Source organism: Cydia fagiglandana, chromosome 17 (genome assembly GCF_963556715.1).
Source record: "Cydia fagiglandana chromosome 17, ilCydFagi1.1, whole genome shotgun sequence".
In the NCBI taxonomy this organism is placed as follows: Eukaryota; Metazoa; Arthropoda; class Insecta; order Lepidoptera; family Tortricidae; genus Cydia; species Cydia fagiglandana.
The window spans coordinates 17653436-17675341 of NC_085948.1; the positions used below are offsets into that span (position 1 = coordinate 17653436).

Sequence of the window (21906 nt, forward strand, 5' to 3'; positions counted from 1 at the left end):
ATACCGCATTCTTTTATCATATAAATGTCCTTCGCAGTCCTCCGTCTTCACTGGGGAATCAATTGCCTTAATGGAAGCAGTTTCATACGTTGAGTCTCACAAAATTCCCAAAGTTATCATTTTCTCTGATGCCAAAAGCTGCCTCCAAGCCGTATCTGGTAACCAGCTCAAAATGAAAATGATTTCCCCTTTCATCCTGAAGCTTAAACAATTACTATACAGATGTGAAGAAATAGGCTTACAGGTAACATTGATATGGATTCCGGGTCACTGTGGGATTAACGGCAATGAGGATGCCGACATGTGGGCTAAGCAAGCCACTCTCAATGGATCGGAGACTCACAACATGGTTCTCGCATCTGACTTAATGATTAAAGCTCGCCGTGACTTAAGGGATGATTGGCAACAATTATGGGATTCCTCTAGACGACATGTAGGGAAACACTACGGAAATATACAGCCAATTATACCTCATAAACCATGGTTCTTCCGTTTTCGCTCTGCATGTAAATGGGCCACGTCTACACTTTGCCGGCTTCGTTTGGGTCACGTCTGCACTCCTGTATTCCTTGCAAAAATTAGGGTGCGGGATAGCTCTTTATGCGAGTGCGGTCTTGACGAAGGAACGACGGAACACATTTTCTTTTCTTGCAACAGACTTAACCACTCTTTATATGATATTTTACCGAAAAATATTCCGCGGCCTATCAATTTTCAAACGCTTCTGGTTCTCATGGATCCTCCCATCACTGGAATTATTCTTAAACACATACAAGAAAATAATATAAAACTTTAACGGCTTTACTTGCTCTACTCTTTCTATAATACTTGTCATCTTATATCTATTGTCCATTTCTTATTTTTCTCCTTATGTTGGCATGCTACCTAACTGTCAAAACTATCACCTTTCCCGCTCTTTTTCTAATAAACTGTACATTATGTCTTGTGTTGTCTGTGATGTCCATAACAATAAATGTTTTTGTTTTAGGTTCCCAGCACAATTCCTATCACCAAATCAAAATTATTCACCGAACATTCTTAACGTGCGTGGTACGTCTTAAAACGTCGTCATTGGCAAAATCCCTCCTGCCAATACACACAAGAGGGGAAAGCCATAAAAAAAAAAAAAAAAAAAAAAAAAAAAAAAAAAAAAAAAAAAAAAAAAAAAAAAAAAAAAAAAAAAAAAAAAAAAAAAAAAAAAAAAAAAAAAAAAAAAAAAAAAAAAGAAACAGTAGACTCAGTAGAGGTACGAGGTACTGAAAAAATATTAATTAATGGAGAAGCCGAAGTTGGAGGTAAGTGCCGCAATTCAACAACTTAAGCTAAAAAAATCTTCGTGTCCGCATGGTATTCCCTCGTGCGTATGGACTGTACAGCATGGTGCTGGCGGAGCCGCTATGGCACATATTTAACCTCTGTCTCGAGCTAGAAGTATTCCCAGAAATTTGGAAAATTACTTGAGTGATGACCAGTATTGAAAGGTGGATCAGGAGATAAGGCAAGAGGGTTTCGACTTTCGACCGACACCAAGTTTGTACCCCACACTTAATTTTTTTAGACTGCATGAGAGACAGACAGCAGTAAGTATGTAGATTATGAAGGGCACAGATTGAAACCAGCAGTGACATGGCAGTTTGTTCAAAAGAATATCTTGGTTATATTTGACAACCAGTCTGGCCTAGTGGGTGCCTAGCCTAGTGACCCTGCCGGTGAAGCTGATGGTTCTGGGTTCAAATCCTGGTTAGGGAATTTATTTGTTTGATGAGACAGATATTTGTATATTGAATAATTATATTGTTGTCTGGGTGCCCACAACACAAGCCTTCTTGAGCTTACCGTGGGACTTGGTCAATTTGTGTAAAAATGTCCCAATATATTTATTTATATTGAGATTGACTGAGAAAACAAGGTGTATGCTACAAGGTGGAGGTTTCTGCAAAACATATTGGTGAGTCCATTAAGACAGCTGTTTATCAGAAAAACTGAGACTGGGTCACTGATCAATGGGTCAAACACCATCAAAAACTACTACTTAAGAGCAAAAAAATTGTGTTTATGGGGTGGCCCCAGCTCCTCCATGACACCTAGCAGTGTCTTCAGGTCGCTAACTGCCTCCTTCAATGTGCACGGAGTCCCTAGGTATTGGTTCCTGTATACTTCTACCTTCTACCTACAGTGTAGGAGAATATGCTTTACTGTTTCTTCTTCTTCCATGCACACTCTGCACATGGGGCTGTCTGTTTTACCCATATTATGTAGGTGTTTGATTAGTGCAGCGGCGGCAGGAAAAGTGATCGACAGCAAGCTCAGAGAAGAGCAGGCAGGATTTAGGCCGGGGCGTTCATGTGCGGACCAGATCAACCTCTTGCGAATGGTCCTAGAACAATGTCGGGAGATGCAGTGTGAGGTTTTTACCCTATTCGTGGACTTTGAAAAAGCATTTGATAGGGTAAAATGGGCAAGCATATGGAGGGTCCTGAAGCTTAACGGTGTGCCAGATAAGCTGATCAACATTATCAAAGCACTCTATCATGGATCGTCATGTAGAGTGCTCCACAAGGGTAAACTCACTGAGAGTATAGATGTCACAGCAGGCGTCAAACAGGGTTGTTTGCTCTCCCCACTGCTATTTTTGATGGTGCTCGACGACGTGATGTGCAGGGTTACCAGCAAAGGTCGAAGAGGCTTGCCTTGGACATCTGAAAAAGACCTCGAGGATATCGACTTTGCAGATGACCTCTGTCTTATAGCAACCACGCGTGAGCAACTCCAAGATAAAGCGGAAGATCTAGCAGAGGAGGCTGAAAAGGAAGGGTTGCGCATTAACTACAAGAAAACAAAGGAAATGCGCCAGAATACCACCGATTCAACTCCGCTGCTGATTAAGGGAAACCAGATCGAACAAGTGGCGAGCTTTTGCTATTTGGGCAGTATTGTCGACCAGAATGGAGGAACGGAGGCTGACATTGAAACTCGAATAAACAAAGCCCGAGCTGCATTCAGCCAGCTTAAACCTGTGTGGAACTCCTCTATCCTAACGAGAAGAACTAAAGTGAGGATCTTCAACTCCAATGTAAAGGCCGTGCTACTGTACGGGTGCGAAACCTGGTTTGTCCGCAAAGACCTAATGACAAAACTCCAAGTAATGCTTAAGGCAAATCCTACATATCTTTTGGCCTAACTGGATCACAAACGCTCACTTATGGAGAATAACCGGACAAGCCCCCGTACACAAGGAGATCCAGACGCGGAAATGGCATTGGATTGGACATATCCTCAGGAAACCTGACACCCACCTATCCAAAGTGGCCCTGACCTGGAAGATGCCCGGCAAACGGAAACATGGTCGCCCTAAATCGACTTGGCGCCGTTCTGTGGAGCAAGAGCTGGGTGTATTGGGGATGGGGTGGGAGGAGGCTACCCAAGCTGCCCAGGACCGGAGTCAGTGGAAGAAAAAGATTCGAGCCCTACACCCCAGCAGGGGGTAACAGGATGGAAAGAAGAAGAAGAAGGCCCGCATCAACTTCGGTAACTACTATTTGGTCCTTGGCTGCTAAAAGGTTGCCGACCGCTGGATTAGTCTGTTATGACCTGTGATTAATCCTACTATTTTGCGTAGTTGGTGTGAAATGAAATGAAATGAATGAAATGAAATGAAATGAAAAATTTATTGATAACAATTTGTTACATGTCTTTTTTTCCATATAAGTACTAGTATTGGTCTAGTATTCTATGTGCATATACCTGTAAACATAATCCAAATTATATAAATAAAATTAATCGTTAAAATTTGCAATATATCGAAATTATTATTAACAATGAGAATGTAATTTATATCGGTACTATACAAATGTCACGCCTGTATTAATTATTAAATTACTAGTGGAATATTAAAAAACTCACTGTAATCGTAAAACGTGTCTGGGTGTTTTTAGTAATATTTTGGTGTAAGCTTGTAGTTTTGTTCTTTGGTCTGCCTACAGGTGTTCATTTTAGTCCAGTACTTATTGTGACACTCTTGGCAGCAGTCCGTCACAAATGAACTACGAGCGGTCGGGTTGAGCTGGAGCGAGGCCAGAGTGGTCGCTGAAGATAGGAAGGCGTGGCGCGAGCTTGTGAAGGCCCTTTGCACCTCTGGGGTGCCTTAGGACAACAACAACTTATTGTGAAGCTGGTTTCTGAACCTTTCCTGGCCAGTTCATCCGCTGCATCGTTTCCTCTTGATCCACTATGCCCCTTTATCCATTATACTGTTACTTTGTTGCCTTCTTTGCTCACTTCAGTGAGGCCTCGATGTCATTCAAGTATGAGTTCCGATGTAAGTTTGTAGCTACCTAGTGCTTGCAGTACTGATTTACTGTCTGACAGTATTAGTATATTTTCTTGTTTTACTTCTCGTCTTTTTATCGCTTTGCAAGCTTCCATTATTCCTACACATTCAGCTTGGAATCCCGTATTGTGTTCCCAGTGTAACCCAGGGGTTTTGAGATGTATATGTTCAGGTCCTCCGAGAAGACACCACATCCGGTCCCTTCATTTGTTTTTGAGCCATCTGTGGATATTCTTAAATTTGTTTGGTATAGTCCTTGTACAAAAAGAAACATAAAACATGAAAGAACACACATCATTAGTACAAAGGCGAACTTATCATGTAATTCATGTATGCGGCACCGCGATATAATACATTCGGTAAAGACACACTGAAAGAAAACGAACTTAAAGATGTTCTTCTGTTCTGCAGGAAAACAAGAAGATTCGAGGAGAATGGTGTGGCACTTAATGCCGCCGGGACAGTAACCTAGCTGCAGCTCCAACTCTAGGGAATTGGGCTGAATGAACGCAACACGTGATCGACAGCCCACCTGCTTCCTGCCGAGCGTCCCTACACTACATCTACATGGATTCGCTTATTCTGCTCTACAAAACTTCTGTAAGTAGAGAATGCACAAGTGCAAGAGTTGAAGGATTGAAAGAGCTTGTCGTCTTACCTGACAGTCTTCCACACATTTACCTTAATTAATTTAAATGATTTTAATAATTATAGTCCTTTTTAGGGTTCCGTACCTCAAAAGGAAAAAACGGAACCCTTATAGGATCACTCGTGCGTCTGTCTGTCAGTCTGTCTGTCTGTCTGTCTGTCTGTCCGTCTGTCACAGCCGATTTTCTCCGGAACTACTGGACCAATCAAGTTGAAATTTGGTACACATATGTAAGTTTGTGACCCAAATATGGACATGTAACGTAAACAAATTAATTTTAAACATGGGGGCCACTTTTGGGGGGTAAATGAAAAAAAAAAATTCAAATTATATCATGTTACATATCAAATTAAAGAGCTTATTGTAAGGATCTCAAATATATTTTTTTTATAATTTTCGAATAAACAGTTTAGAAGTTATTCAAGAAAATAGGCAAAAAATGACCATTCCCCCCCCCCCCCCCTTTATCTCCGAAACTACTAAGTCCAAAATTTTGAAAAAAATACATAAAATAGGTCTATACCTATAGATGACAGGAAAACCTATTATAAATGTACAGTCAAGCGTGAGTCGGACTTAATTACAGTTTTAGATCCGACCCCTACGGATTTTTTAAAGAGATTTCAATCACATATTTAATTACACAAACGGGTCTACCGCGATATAATTTCATTGTTTTTACCTTTAATTCCGACGTTTCAGCTGAGTTGCACTAGCTGTGGTCACGGAAAGACTGACGTCCCAACAAACCCACAAACGCCAACCAAACGCGCGTCCAAACGCGGTAGACCCGTTTGTGTAATTAAATATATGTACAAAACGCGAGAGTTTAAAGTGTTAGATTTCACTCACGTTTCACATAAAAAATACATTGTTAACAGTGCCGGATTAACCAATAAGCAAAACAAGCACGTGCTTAGGGCACCACGTTCAGGGGGGAGCACCAAAATGCCAGGATTCGGGCCTGGTTCGGCCTAAAAGTAAAATTGCGTTTTTTATATCGAAACATTTTCGCGCTCGCTTCGCTCGCCTTTTCAATAACTTTCTAAGGTATGACAAAGGTGACATTCGGGTGACGACTGCAGCAACATTACTCTGTTGCAAAGTACTGTCAACTTAGTTAAGTTAAATATAGACCTGTTTAAAACAGCCAACGAAGTATTCCTAAGAAATACTAGGAACACTAACAGGCTGGTCATAAATAAAATGCAAAGAACTGCCACTTTTAAGAAAAATTGTTATGCTATGTGTGTCAATATATTTAATAAGTTACCCAACAACATAAGAGAATTGCCCAATAGTAAATTTAAAAGAGCACTTTTTCAATGGCTGCTGTCTTCGACATTTTATTCTATTAATGAATACCTTGTAAATCAACAATATAGTTTTTAAATTATGTTAATTGAAGTGGTTTTGTTTGAGATAGATACATGATATATTATTATTTCATAATTGACAGTGTATTTTTATTTCTATTGTTGTTGATAATTAATTTGTATTAAACTAGTTTAAGTAGGTTAAGTTAGGTATATATTACACTAAAATTTGCATGCTGCATAGTCAGTTAAGAAAGATGGGACTTAAAAATGTATAATTTTACAGAAACAACTTGTATATAACCTTTTTTATCGCAAATAAAATGATAAAAAATAATTAAAACTTCCGTGATAAAATGATGTGACTGATTTCCATACTAAAAGTAAAAATGTACAACTGTCTATCATATTGCGTTTTTATATCGAAAAATTTTCGCGCTCGCTTCGCTCGCGTTTCAATCACTTTCTTAGATATGATAAAGGTGACATTCGGGTGGCGACTGCAGCAGTATTAGGTAATCTGTTGCAACATTACTGCAACGGCACTGTCAATTTTCGTGATAAAATGATGTGACTGATTTCCATTCTCAGCTGTAATGCGGCATTGAACTTCTCTCAATTTACCAAAAAAAATCAATGTAATCTTGATGACCCTAGGGAGAGGGGGCACCATGGTCTAGAAATGCTTAAAGCATCAAAATATCTTAATCCGGCACTGATTGTTAAAAATTGTGTAATATACGGAACCCTTGGAACGCGAGCCCGACTCGCACTTGGCCGGTTTTTTTTTCAGATTACCTCAATTACAGTATACTACAATACAATTCAAATACTCTTTATTGCACACCTCATTACAGAAAACAATACAAATAATACAGGAAGAAGAGATTAAACAACAGGCGGTCTTATCGCTAAAAAGCGATCTCTTCCAGACAACCTTACTACTTTTGAGGTTAGAACAACCCACGAAAACATTTAATGTAAAGTGTTGCCAAGACTAGTTGCATAAAGCTTTTACACTAAAAAAGTTATCAGATCCCGTAGTAGGTACCAAGACTTTTACTCTGTCATTCCTAACTTTATAAGCTCTAACAGTATAAAGCCAACATCTTGGTCAAACAGTACGGCTTGGCCGTTTCGTTGGTGTCATACTCATATGGACAATCCCGTAATGACACTTTCAGAATTTGAAAGACCTTTGTTGCTACTTTGTACAACAAGTCCACTGAGGGAGTGTTTGTAAAAACGACATATCAGTTTATATAAACTACGATAATACAAGGTCATATAAGCAGGCATAATTTTAAAACATTTAACATTTAGGTTTTCAGAAAAGTTACGTACCTATTTCTAGCGACATCTATGTATGTAGGGCCTATATAAAATAAGCCAGGAAAGTTATGAAAGTGAATTAAAGTTCATGTTGCACTGATAAAATCATTTTAAACAAATATTCTAAATATAATTATTCTCAAATTTCAGGAGCTGATACAAGCAGCCAGAATGAGTCTCTGCTGAGTCGCCGGCGCCGGACGTGCGTCGCGCGCCTCGGGCGACTGACGTCTTCGTGTGAGTCGCCAATTGCAGGGGAAGATACGAATAGTTAGGTATAAAAGCTACTTTAGTCAACCTCGCCTCAGTACTGTTTGTATTGACTGAAATACAAGTAGCATATATGAGACGTTCGGACGTATCCGAGAAAATACGAAGGTAAAGGAAATTGCACTACATTTTTAGAACCTATTCACCTGTCAGTAAAATATTGAAAAGGAAAGTTCATGAGTTTTATTATTTTCTTTCCTCCAACAGCTTCACATGGAGCAAATGTAAACCTTTTATGTTAATAATATCAGTAATGTCAAGGTACAACGCTCTTTAGAGCATATTGCCATTCCTTTTACTCGAGTGGCCTGTGGGTTAACTATACGAAGCGAGCCTACGATGCATTAAAAGTGCAGTATAACAATGCATTCAGAATGCTGTTGGGCTTACCTCGTAGATGTAGTGCATCTGGCATGTTTTGCGAAGCTAGAAGTTTTCTGGCAATCATGCGCAAGAAAATAGTATCTCTGCTAGGTCGAGTTAGAAGCAGTCCCAAACATACATGTTCGAAAAGTAGAACTCCCTTAGTAGGCCAAGCAATAAGAAGTTATAGAGGGAAATGCTAGGAACACAATTTTTGACTACGTAACTTTGTTTGGACTAGTTAGGAGGTGAACATATCAAAAGTCCCCGGCTGTAGCCCCGGTGCTGGGGGGTAGACTAGTTATAGTCCAAACAAAGTTACGGAGTCAAAAACTGTTCCTAGCATTTCCCTCTACAACGTTTTTTGAGCATTCATTTCCTGACCTATAGATCGTGTTTCAATTTATCGCCTCTCGTTGGCAATTAAGGTGGTTCGCTTTCCATACAAAAAAAAAACAATTACATAAGTACCTAATAGTGTGTAATTACTTAATATAACGCAATTGTTTTTTGTATGGAAAGCGAACCACCTTAACTGTTCGCACAACGTTTTGTAGTTGCAGTAAGTACTTACATATGGCCGGTTAAATTTTCGAAATAGGTATGTATTTACGTACAGTGCTAATTGCCGCACATAGAATAATTAAAGTTTGATCAATCGGAATATGTTCCTAAGTCACTTATTACATTTCGAATTATAAGTCTGTATTTTACAGCTTTAGATGTGCATGACTGCATATGCACATCCTAAAGCTGAAAAATGCTTTCATGAAATTATGGCTAAATTATGTTAATAGGGACAAATGTATCATTTTCAACCAAATGGGTTCTTATTATCTGTTGTCAATAAGGCGCTATTTCCATAAAGCTTCAATTTGAAATCAGCCTCGTCGACAACCGACAATGTTAACCTTTTGGTTGAAAACGTCACAAATTATGGCGATAGAGAATACAATGTTCTGTTGCCAGAGTGCAGCACTAGTAAAACCCGTAAACGAGTGAATTGCAAAAAAGTGTAGGTAACACAATGGAATATTCACAAAAATATGAAAGAATGTAACACAAAATGAAGAAAATGTATGTGTTTTTTTTTGTGTTACGTCACACAAAGGACGCCAAAATCGACGCCGCAATATTTTTCACGACGTGTAGAATAAAAGTGGCGTCGAATTCAGGAATCCGCAAATACTATGGTAGCCGATAGCCAAGTAATTTATCAATAGAACAATGTTAAAACAGTAGTAGAAACGGTGAGCTTTGCAAACTTTTAGTAGATTGGTTTGGTTTTGGTAGATTTCTCGGTTTGGCATGCTTGATGCTCTTCACATCACCACAGACGGAGGTCGACAGTTCGAATCTGTCTTGTTCAACCAATTGATGGAGGCACATGCACGCATACGAAGTATACGAACCACATATTACACTACCATCCTGGAGCTAATTGGATTATTTGCATCTACTATTATAGTATATACCTATGCCTTATTTTTACGCCTAAGACCCTAAGCTTTTAACAAAAACCATTATTTATTTTATACCTACGGGCGGTTTAGCTCCCGTACCTACCTCTATTATACCTAGCCACGTGCTAAAGCAACAATGTCCTTTAAATCCGTATCCCGTATCGTGATAGTATTAAGATTCAACTCGTCTACATCGAGGTGGTCGATCGTCCTAAATACATTACCAAAACATGTTAACTCGTATGAGCCGTTACATAGATTTGAACCTTAATACTATCATGATAATTATTGATTAATATTTTTAAATAATTTGTTAAGCATATTTACACTTGCAAATATACACTTGCAGCATTCTAATATTATGGTATGGTAAACATATAACATGTTATATATTCGCGATTCATGTCAACAGCCCTGTCGCCAGGCCCCCGCCCGCCGCGCCCGCGCCCGCCCCCGCCCCCGCCCCGCAGTAACAGTTATCTGTTTCCCTCGGGGGCAAAGTTGTTGTTCAATCGCTCGTGCTAATATTGATACCCGAGCAAGCGAAAGATTCCAAAATTGAACCGATAGCGTAGCGAGTGGTTAAAAAAATGGAATCTTGAGCGTTGCGAGGGTTTCAAAGCGCGAGGGTTAAACAAAATTTGCTCCCGAGTGAAACACAAAATGTTTCACCACACCGACCCGAAGCAAATATTAAATGTAAAATATCAAACAAAATCAAATCCAAATTAATGTTACCTATTAAATATTTATCATCCAAAATCATCATAAAAGTCAGTTCTACCGGCAAACATAAGAAAACAACTCAAAATTTGCATTTGATTACTTTGCCTCACATGTGAATAAAATGCAACTTTGCTATCAGTTTTTGAAGTGCTAAGAGAGCCTTTCCGAGTAGGTGTGGTGAAAAATATAATGTTCTAATGCTGAAACGTATCACTATCACTGTTTAGTTAGAACAACATGAACCTCATAGAACCCTCTTTCAAGTGCTATTGAAAGAGGCGGCTATACAGGGCCTGGGGCCTAGGGCGGCGAATAGTTATTTACGATACAAGTGCGGAAAAGAGGAAATTCGAACGAGTGGCGATAAATTAAAACACGACCGAAGGGAGTGTTTTAAATCCACACGATTTGCAAATTACCTATTCGCACGTGTATCGTACAACGTTTTACAGTACATGGCCCTTTAAGCTTTTGACATACGCACGAAAAGTGCTATTTTACGCACTAGTGCGGGAAAATAGGACCATAATTATATACTTTAAATGATATTTTTATTATTAATTTGTATAAATGAATGTCACTACCTACTAAATGTCAGGTACCTCTACAGGGTAGGTATATTCTATTTTTTGATGAGGTTTGTTTCATGCAGCCGGCCACCGGACTATTATTAAACGTCAAAACTTCTATGAAATAATGACGTATAAATAACATTTGCACTAGTTGCACTGCACTGCTTATAATGCTATCAAAATCATTGCAGAATTTTCTTGGTCTAACTCTATTCATTCACCAGTCAAGCTAACATGTAGATACAGGGTCAACCAAAACAGCCAAAAACGCGAGCGCAGCGAGCCCCAAATTTTTTGTTGACAATATCGCAAGGCTGGGTATCGATCTTCACCTGGGCCTAAAAGTCTGAAGTGCCCCCGTGAGGGGAACTTTCATGTGGAGTCAAAGCCGTGCTTCAGGCTTCAGGATAAGTAGTTGAGCACAGACTCCAACCTTCGGTCGGACACTAGTTTTGTGTGAGGAGAGAGATTAAACAACGATGCTGGCGGAACCGACGCTTCTATGACGTTACAAATACAAACCCGTAACGGTTCTTGCGGCCCTCAATTTACCGGATTTTTCTTTGATTTACCGGTATTATTGATTGACATTTCGGGCTTTTACCGATCAGCATCGGTAAAACTTGGGGTTTTCCGGTAAATCCTAGGTTTTACCGTACTTCGGGCTTATGTACAATTAAACGACGCATTAACACGGCAGGTGCACTTCGCCCCCCTCATCTTGGCAATGGCCGCGTAAAGCATCATCATCAGGCCTTTTATATATTTACAGATGATTAAAATAATTAAGCAGCATCTGTGATCTAGCGACAGGACCGCTCGTGGCTATATATATATATATGACACAATTTTTGAACGGCATAATCGTCCACATTTCTGTCAAGTAATACGAGAGTCCGCACCAGGGATGTTGCGAATATTCGCATCCGCATCCGCGGAACATCCGCATTATTTTCAACATCCGCATTCGCATAAAATCGATGCGGAGCATCCGCATGATGCGGATGTCGACCAAGTAGGTACCTAACAGGAACGTATTAGAGACGGCACCGCTGGCGTAAGTGTAAAGGCTCCAGTACACAGTGGTCAAGGATGGTCCATGCCAAGCCATGCTTTGCAATGCGCAACAGTAGGCCTATATCACGTAGGTGATCACACAATGGTCCATCAAAAAAAAAAAAATTGCAGACTCTGATTCATATAAATCTATAATAAACTGATAAGTCTCTTCATTGCTCCACAATGATGACATTTTGTGCTATTAACATTGAATCAAGCGGTCAAAAATTCAAGAAACTAAACAAACAATGGCGACTGTGTGAACACCACAGGCCACGGTACGCCACGATTCCTTTGAAGTGTGCCAAAAAACCGACAACTCCCCGATTGCTCACCACGGCTGATACAACTGACGGCAGTCGTCCGCCATTGCATACCATAGCATAGCCCCCTGTACACAATGGCCAGGGTGTGGCATGGCCCATCCTTCACTGTGTACTGGGGCCTTTAGGTAATTTCGTCATTATATATAACGAAATCGTCTAGATCCCGAAAAACCGGCCAAGTTATTGTTTATTAAATAAAACACACCTATGTGACGTCCCACAGGTAAAGGTACCTTATGGCGGTTGGCGCTTACGCTATTATTAACGCCGCTCCAATATTATTGCGGCGCCATGCGACGTAAGCGCCAGCCGCCATAAGGTACCTTTTGCCGTGGAACGTCACCTATATTCTTGTTCAAATACTAAACGGTTCGTTTTTTTTTAAATAAAAAATACTAAATATGTAACATTTGACGTTTTTTGAGTACCAAATCTTGACATCCGCATCCGCATCCGCGGATGTGAGGCTTTAAATATCCGCATCCGCGGATGTCATAAAAAATCTGCATCCGCAACATACCTGGTTCGCATTAAGGCGACCCTCATCGCACATATATGTCTTATTGCTCGTTTTCGGGCCAAGTCTTGAAACCAGGACCTAACATGTACTCTTGCATATAGCCCTTCGGTTTGCATTATAAGAATTCAGCTGTGACCCAGTTACACCTATACAAACTCTTTAGATAGAAATAGGTTTTTTTACCTTTTATTTTAGCATAGGTTTTTTTTAACGTAGTAGTTCCCTACGGTAAGTACCCTAAAAAGGGCAGCAAAATTAAGCCTACCAAACATAAACGAAGTATTAAACACATTGGCTGCCCACCACCTCCTTCACCTAAAGTGTATCTCCCACGCCCCTTACAAATTTAGTGATCCCAGCATCTGACTATACATTTATTACTGAGGTCAATAAAGAGGTAACGAGCTTTCGATTCTACTGGTGATGCTCATGGGCACACAGAGAAGATTACGTGATCCCAACGGTGATGTTCAATGTTCATGGCAGCCAACGTGTTAAAAGATTAGCCTGCCAGGCTTTCCAGTTATATTAGGCTATATTGGTGTGCATATAAGTGAAACAACGACATATGTGCAACGTCTTGTAATATATTGATAATGATAGTAAATATATTTATGGAAGCATAGATTAAGTACATTTAATGTAGGCAATGACTACCTAGCTTCCAACGCACTTGGTCGGCCTAGGCTTAACCTGGCAGATTTTGTACAAATGGCAAAAACGTTGGACAAAAATTCATCAAAAAAAACCTCATCGAAAAATAGAATGAAACTTGTATGGTAGGATACCTGACCTTGAGGACAGTAAAAAAAAAGTGGTCGGCCTCACCTTAGCCTGGCAGTTTTTGCAGTCCGACCAGATTTATTGGGTCACGTGAGAGCTACAATTTACCTCATCGAAAAATAGAATGAAACAAACGGATTATAATAGCTAAAATAAGCCTGTTAACGTATGTCTTGGTCGGCCTCACCTTAACCTGGCAGTTTTTGCAGTCCGACCAAAATTATAAAAAAATCATCAAAAATTTTTTATCGAAAAATCGTATGAAACTTGTACGGTACTATAGCTGCCTTTGAGGACAGTAAAAAAAAAGTGGTCGGCCAAATCCTGTGTTGGCAGGTTCCTGTGTCCGACCAATTTTGTGGTACCACGTGAGAGCTACAATTTACCTCATCGAAAAATAGAATGAAACAAACGGATTATAATAGCTAAAATAAACCTGTTGACGTATGGCTTGTTACGGATGGCTTTCACAAATTCAATGTGGCGGTGTGCGGCAGAATCCACTTGCATCAAATTTGATGCCACACATTGTGACTGGACATTAAGAGATGAAATGTATAAGATAAAATGGTTTGAAGGGCACATAACGCCTTTGCGAGTCGAAGAAATAACAAGATGATTATGATTAACAGTAATTATTAACAATAAAAGGGTTATTTCCACTAGTTCCCACCTTTTACCACTGGTAACTACTGAGAAAAAAAAATCCTAGTAGTTACCACCAACTCGGTTTGGTGGTACCTAATGGGAATTTTTATTCCCAGTAGTTACCACTGGTAAAAGGTGGGAATTTTTTTTCTACTAACCGAGCTTCGAAGGAGAAATGCTACAGTTGATGGAAAAAAGGCTGATTTGATACAAAGATAATCACTTAATATATGTGAGGTTATCTTGTGTATTTTACCATTTATTAAAATTTTGGAAGGCTCACGTGCAGTTTTTCCTGTTATATTACAAGTGTTCGATTGAAAACTAAGCTTTGGTGTATACCTAGATCACCTGCATGTACAAGAAGGCGTTTCATATACGCCCGCCCATCAGATAGGTACACAAAGTCATGATGCGTATGGAATACAGCATGTGTAGCCAAGCCATTATGCCCTAAATTATGTACTACTTCGTTAAAACTTAGCTTACCTGTGTATTTACTCTTTCCAAAATATTTATCTTCCTTAAATTGCAGCCTACACAAACGGTCTTTGTCATTTGCCTTAGTTTTTGGTACTCAAAGCTTTTTCTCACCGATTTATGCATATCGGGTCCTTGGGAAAAAAGGGAGATCCTATAGGTATATTTCCACAATTTGTCGCACACTATTGCAGTATTGTGGAGAAAAAAAACATACAACCGCATTGATAACCTCTTCCTTTGGGATTTGGAAGTCGGTTAAAAAAGGAGAATGTTTACAATTTATTGGAAACAATGTATGTGATTTGACAGTGACAGCAACTCCACTATGGAGGCGCCACCTGGCGTGATAAAATGTCAGTTATGCCTCCTCATTCTATCTGTAGTGGAAAAGTAGGATATACGATTCAAAACTTGTCAAAAATCGATGAAAACCTGTTTATTTTTGACACCTGTGAGACATCATCTCAACGTAAGTGTTACTCTGAAACCACGTCGGTAGTTAGAAAACGTTATTTAGATATTAAGTAGATAGATTTATGAATAAAATTTGAACTGAATGTTTTCTTTTTTTTTAAAGCCCTCTAAGACCTCCATGGACTCATTTACTTATGACTTTTTTCAGTTAGCATTATTAAGTTAAGTTCAAGCTGCGAAGAAACCATATTTTCAATAAAGAAATTATTATTCTTTATAAATGTGGTCGGACTGCAAAAACTGCCCGGCTAAGGTGAGGCCGACTAAGCCATAAGTCAACAGGCTTATTAAGCTATTATAATCCGTTTGTTTCATTCTATTTTTCGATGAGGTAAATTGTAGCTCTTACGTGGTACCACAAAATTGGTCGGACACATTAACCTGCCAACACAGGATTTGGCCGACCACTTTTTTTTTTACTGTCCTAAAAGGCAGCTATCGTACTATACAAGTCTGCAGCGGATTTGATAGCCCACGCAGTGAAAGTGTTATTTTAAACGTCAAACTTCTATGAAATTATGACGTTTAAATGACACTTGCACTGCGTGGGCCAAGGGCCCAACCTTTTCTGTTCTCTTTCACGACGCAGCAACTAGTATCATTTCTCTCTCCTCGCTCTTTTAAAATGCCGTTTGTCAAAAAAGGACAACCATACTGTTGACAAGGTGGACTTCAAATCAAGTGTTGCCTTTCTTGATGCGCCCAGGCTGTGTATTAGTGCGTAAAAGCGTATATGTGTGCTCTTTTAGGGATGTCAAAAGTCGATATTAATCATGTTATATATCGATAAACGCTACACAGCGGAACGAAATAGCGATTAATTGAAGCTTCAATATCTTCGTTAAACATAAACATAATTGAAATGCTAATAGATAGAGTCTGGCTAGCCAAAAATTGTTGACAGATATTTCGTTGTTGTATCACCAATTGTCTATGATTTAAAAAAAAAGCTAAACGTGAGTTGACAATTTATGTCATTCATTCAAATTGTTTGCGGTTTATAAGGGTTTATTGTAAATAATATTAATAATTTCTATACTGAGTGATGTTCGCAAACTATTATTTAAGCTCGTAAATAATAACGACAATGTGCGAAGTCGACGTGTAGCGCTGTATAACGAAAAACTGCAATGTTTACAACTCCTAACCAAATGTAAACAAATTAGGAGGTTGGTGCTCTATAAATATTTTGATACTTTAAGTACTAGTTCTAACATTTGCCTATTACTTTGATTAAGTACGTGAATTTATTAATGCCTGAATCTCATAAACAGGACAAGTGTATAAAGGAACGGATAAACTAAAAGTTCTGAAAAATATCTATAAAATCTAAATATTGGAACGTAAACATGTGTTTGTCGTTGACTGTACTTTAAATAGTGGTAGAAATTATGTAAGCTGGCTTTGAGTGCACGTAAACGTTTATTTAACTTATTTCCATAGGTACCTTACTTGTACACAGAATACCAAAAATATTATCTAGTATCAAAACTATAATTCCTACTACACAAAGTGTGACCAGCCCAAGATTTTTTGAATTTCCCGCCAATAATTTAGGTAAAATTGCAGTAGCCAGACTCTAGTGAATATATTATAATATAATAATATAATTTAATTATTGCGGAACACCTATTTTAGGAGGTATTTATGTATTTTAATTAAATATCGGAACTTTCCCTTGGTTCCCTGCTGGGGCGTGACTATAAAATTGTGATCTGATAACCACAATAAAGAATAAAAGCGTTTTTGGTCATTTTAGGTATCGTTAAGCCTTTGAAGTAAAATTAAAATTGCAAGAAATGTCGATAGTTTATCGATATGACTTTATCGACATGGCTACAGCAACGTGGGCCTCATTGTTAATCGTACACTAAACAAAAGTGGCAACAGTGACAGCTCGCTGAGGCTCCGTCTTTATATATTATTAAGTCTATGGCGTGGGCTATCAAATCCGCTGCAGACTTTTTTTGGTCCGACTCTATGAATTTTACACGCTTTGGAATGAAAATTGTCGAGTTACGAATTTTTTTCAAAAAAATGTATGGTGCAGAAACAAGAAATCATTATTAATACTGGAGTCAGTTATGTAACGCTGCCATACATGACCCAAAAAATTTTTATTAAGCTATGAGCTTCATCACATCTGATATTTGAGTAATTCTAAGCATTTCTAGCGTGAAGTGGGGGGGAGGGTGGGGTACAAAGACGGCCGCCATCCGTCATCTTTAAAAAAAATCTACTCTGATCCTGGTGGGTACTAGGGCAAGTTTGGTATCATTTTCGTATAAACCAAAGACGTAGAATTCATTGCTGATATTTGTTTTTTCAATTTCATAGTAATTTTACAAGAAAAACGTAAAAAGGTGAAAAATTTGGTTGGAGATTTTTGCTACGCGGAGCCGAAACTACAAAAGATAGAAAGTTGAAATTTGCACACTAGATTACATTTATAAAGTGTACAAGAGATAAGAAGCGATTTTGAGAAATTCAACCCCTAAGGGGGTTAAAAAGGGGATGAAAGTTTGTATGGGGTTCAAGTTTTATTTTAAGCTAGGAATTTGAAACTTCGTAAAACGATATATTATTAAAATACAAGAAAACTAATTTCAGCGTTTTTGAAAATTCATCCCCTAAGGTGGTGAAAAAGGAGTTGAAAGTTTGTATGGATATCAAAAAAATTTTCGAACGCGGGACTTGAATCTTTGTATTTGGGGATATTATTAAAAGACAGGAAAAGTAATTTCAGCGTTTTGTAAAATTCATCCCCTAACAGGGTTAAAAAGGGGTTGAAAGTTTGAATCCATTACAAATCCGAGTAGACACACATTTCTTATTGGCTCCCAGGCTTGAAATGCTTAGAATTACTCAAGGAACATATGTGATGAAGCTCATAGCTTAATAAAAAATTTTTGGGTCAACTTTATAACTGCTTCCGCTATAAGTACCTACTCAAGAACCGCAAAACAAACCGTAATATTCTCGCAGATGGTTATACTACGAATTATTTGTGATTTTTTGGCATATTACATATATCCGTCACGGGTGCAGCTTTTTAAAAAAAAACATTAATTGTTTCTATGGAAAAAGCACGAAAACCAAAGTCAACTGTTGTGAGATATTTTGATTTTTTGTACCGGCTAAATACATTTTGTTTGAAAAAAAATCATAACTAGTATTTTCGACTCAAATCGTCTGAAACTTACAACTTAGCATAAACATACTGGGCAAGACCCATTTCAGTCAAAAAAAATCTTAATATATATTATGTTGACTTTGGTTTTTGTGCTTTTCCCATAGAAACAATTAATGATTTTAAAAAAAGCCGCACCCGTGACGGATATAATAATATGTAGTATGCCAAAAAATCACAAATAATTCGTAGTATAACCACCTGCGAAGATATTACGGTTTGTTTTGTTTCTTGACTAAGTAATAATGATTTTTTGTTCCTGCTCCATACATTTTTTTGAAGTGAAAACTTCTTTAGCGGCGCTGAGCACTTTTTGAGGTGGGGAAAAAATGATAAACTCGATACAGCGTAACACATAACGCGTAACGACGGACGACGACGACGGCTGACGTCATGTGTCACGCACAATGTTATTCACCAAAGAACTTTAGTCATAACCAGGTCATAACGTATCATAATCAGGTGAATTATTTAAAACTGGAACTTTTATATTATTTAAGCAATAAAGCTCAATGTTCTAATCTTGTACGGGCTGAAATACGAGAATCTCAGTTACATTCTAACTTTAGGTATTCAAATATAATTCAATAAAGCTGCATCTTGATAAAATCGCTAATAAAAGTGAAAACTCAGAATATCATGACCAAATATATTTAGATGCGAGGTCTGCAAGGTAACTTTACAATTTCTATTCGAATTTTAAACAATTAACGCTACAAATTTAAGCTCACTAGCCAGCAATTTCGGAACTAAAGTTTTTCAATAGTAAGGAGGATGGGTCAATTATACATAGGTAGTGCTGCAGACATTTTGGACTAGTCATTGAGTTTTCACTTCTGTCGGCACTCCAGGGGGCCGATTTTTGAAATTCGATCGTTCGATCGTTCGGAAATCGGTGGAAAACGGCGAAATGCTAATTTTTGAAATACTAGCGATAGAAATTGGGAATCGAGTGGTATTGACCACTCGTTTTCAATTCTATTAGTAGAATTTAAATGCCTAGTAGTAGAGATATTATTGAACGAAATTTAATACACGAAATCGAGTAGTCGAATTTAAAAAATCGGCCCCCAGGAGTGCACCCCGATTTTTTTTTTAATTCGTAACTCTCATTCCACAACTTTCATACCTAATCGTCTAAAATTCATAGGTTACTATAACAATGCCTAGCAAAACCGATTTCAATCAAGAAAACATAAAAATAACTTCGGTTTCTATGTCAATGACAGCCTAATTTCAGCCCACAGTGTGGCGTCAGTCCTCACAAATTGGTATTCAACCGTCCGCACCTCATTTTATCGGTAATATCGGTCAATATCGGCGGTTGAATTCGGCGAACCAAGTTGGTGTTTGCATCCGCACCTCCTGATTCGATTGGGCAATTTAATCAGATTGGCGAAAAATTTACTAGTCAGGATCTGGTCAGGATACGCCTTTAGCCCCCATTCCCACGGGCGCTTTTACAACGCGCGTTAAAAAAGCGTTTGAATGACACCAATAGATACATGTGTATTTATTCACACGACAGCGGTGGCGCTAAATAAATTGACCGTAGTTATGCAGAAAACGACCAACTCAATTTTTTTATCAATGCAGAAAGAGACCAAAGCTACTGAGTTAGGGTGTAAGTCACTTTGACAAATATAAAAAGTTGGTCGCTTTCTACAGAACTACGGTCTTTTATCACGCGTTGTTAGATTTTCGACTTACCTAAGCCTTGGTCATTAAATCGAATTTAGAGTGCGGACAGATTCAAGCGCTTTTTAACGCGCGTTGAAAAAGCTCTCGTGCGAATGGGGGCTTAGAGTCCGTCGTTGCGACCGGCTGTAACGACCGATTTGTAAAAATGCATCGTTAAGCCCGCTCCACACTCGTGCGCGAATCGCGGCGCGAAGCCGAGTCTGGAGTCGATTTCGCATATCAGCGAACTAGACTCCACACTCGCGTTCGCGGCTTCGCCCGCGATTCACGCGCATAGTCTGGAGGGCGCTTTACATTAGGTCCGTGTTCTATGTATAAGCCCCTTTAGCAATCACCGCTACCTGATTGGCTACTAGGCTAATCAAATTCAAATTTTTCAGTTATGACATTTATAATGGGACCAACTTCGTAATCACTTAAGTAGCTAACACACTATCGCACCGCACCAAGGTCATTGTGGGACGCACCCATAAGTAAAAGGGAGAAAGCGATATCTCTTTCTCCCTCTTACTTATGGGTGCATCCCACAATGACCTTGGTGCGGTGCGGTAGTGTGTTACGGCTCTTAAGCTTTTTTGGCCGTTTCATACATTTTGATCGAGTGGATGTCGACGTTTTCTATGGGAAGGCCAATATTTTTTTTGGGATTTCGGGGTTGGTCCGATAGAAAAAGTTGTTCAGTATGACCCAGTATGACGGGCGTAAGCCATAATGCTATGTTGGGGGCTGCAATAGTGTCCTGGCTGCTCCTTCGTCGGATGCTATTGCAGCTTGTACGAAAGGCTTTAGTATATAGAATAAGTTAGTTGTAAGAATGTATAAATTTGTAGTTTTTTATGGAGCGACATGTTCACCTCAGTGACAAGCTCTAAAAATAAATAGAAAAAAAAAGTATGACGGGCGGCTATACTAATCTGTAGACACATATTATTAATCTGTGAGCTAGTTCAGCTAATATTTCACGTGCATCTGTTATTTGTGCACGCTTTTTGGAAATAATTATATCTCTGGCGTCAACAATCGGAATCTTTTTTTTGAGTTGAGGGATTGCGATGTTGAGGCTTGATTTTTGATCTGAAAGAAATTCAATCAAGATTAATTTTATCATGAGCAATCCAAGCTATAGTCCGTTTTTTTTAGCATTAGAAAGAACTTCGCAGAAGTAAGCTTCTGGTTCCAAATCCGGCACTTTCAGCGGTAATAATTTGAAGTAAATTATATGTATTGACCATGCTACATTAGATAATTCAATAATTATTAACAATTAAAGAGCCCGATAAAGACTGCACGCTTGCTTCTGTGGAGTTCTTTCTAATGCTAAAAAAAACGAACTATATTCAATAGCAATACACAACAGTATAAGCAAGTTACCTTTTATTTTAATTCCGTCGTATTTGTATGATATCCTTTAAACTCTTGTCAATTAAAGGCATATCCAGATTAGTCAATTTTTCGCCAATCTGATTCAATTGCCCGATCGAATCAGGAGGTGCGGACGCAAATACCAATTTGGCTCACCGAATTCAACCACCGATAATGACCGATAATGACCGATATTACCGATAAAATGAGGTGCGGACGCAAGAATACCAATTTGTGAGGTTAGTATTTTCGTTCTGGGGCATTTATTCAATTTCATCATCATCATCGTCATCTCAGCCATAAGACGTCCACTGCTGAACATAGGCCTCCCCCTTTTTT

General features: G+C 38.7%; 1 protein-coding gene and 1 long non-coding RNA gene across 4 annotated transcripts in view; one reads left to right on the forward strand and one right to left on the reverse strand.

The window, feature by feature from the left end:
* LOC134672657 (mitochondrial 2-oxoglutarate/malate carrier protein) overlaps positions 1-21906 on the reverse strand; it is a 45508-nt gene that overhangs the window by 20791 nt on the left and 2811 nt on the right. The window lies entirely within an intron of this gene.
* On the forward strand, positions 1196-8572 carry LOC134672638 (uncharacterized). Of its 2 annotated transcripts, none has more exons than XR_010099359.1 (3): positions 1196-1295; positions 4742-4930; positions 7153-8572. It is a non-coding gene; the product is annotated as an uncharacterized LOC134672638 (long non-coding RNA). The 2 variants fall into 2 exon arrangements; XR_010099358.1 differs by having other exon boundaries at positions 7778-8572.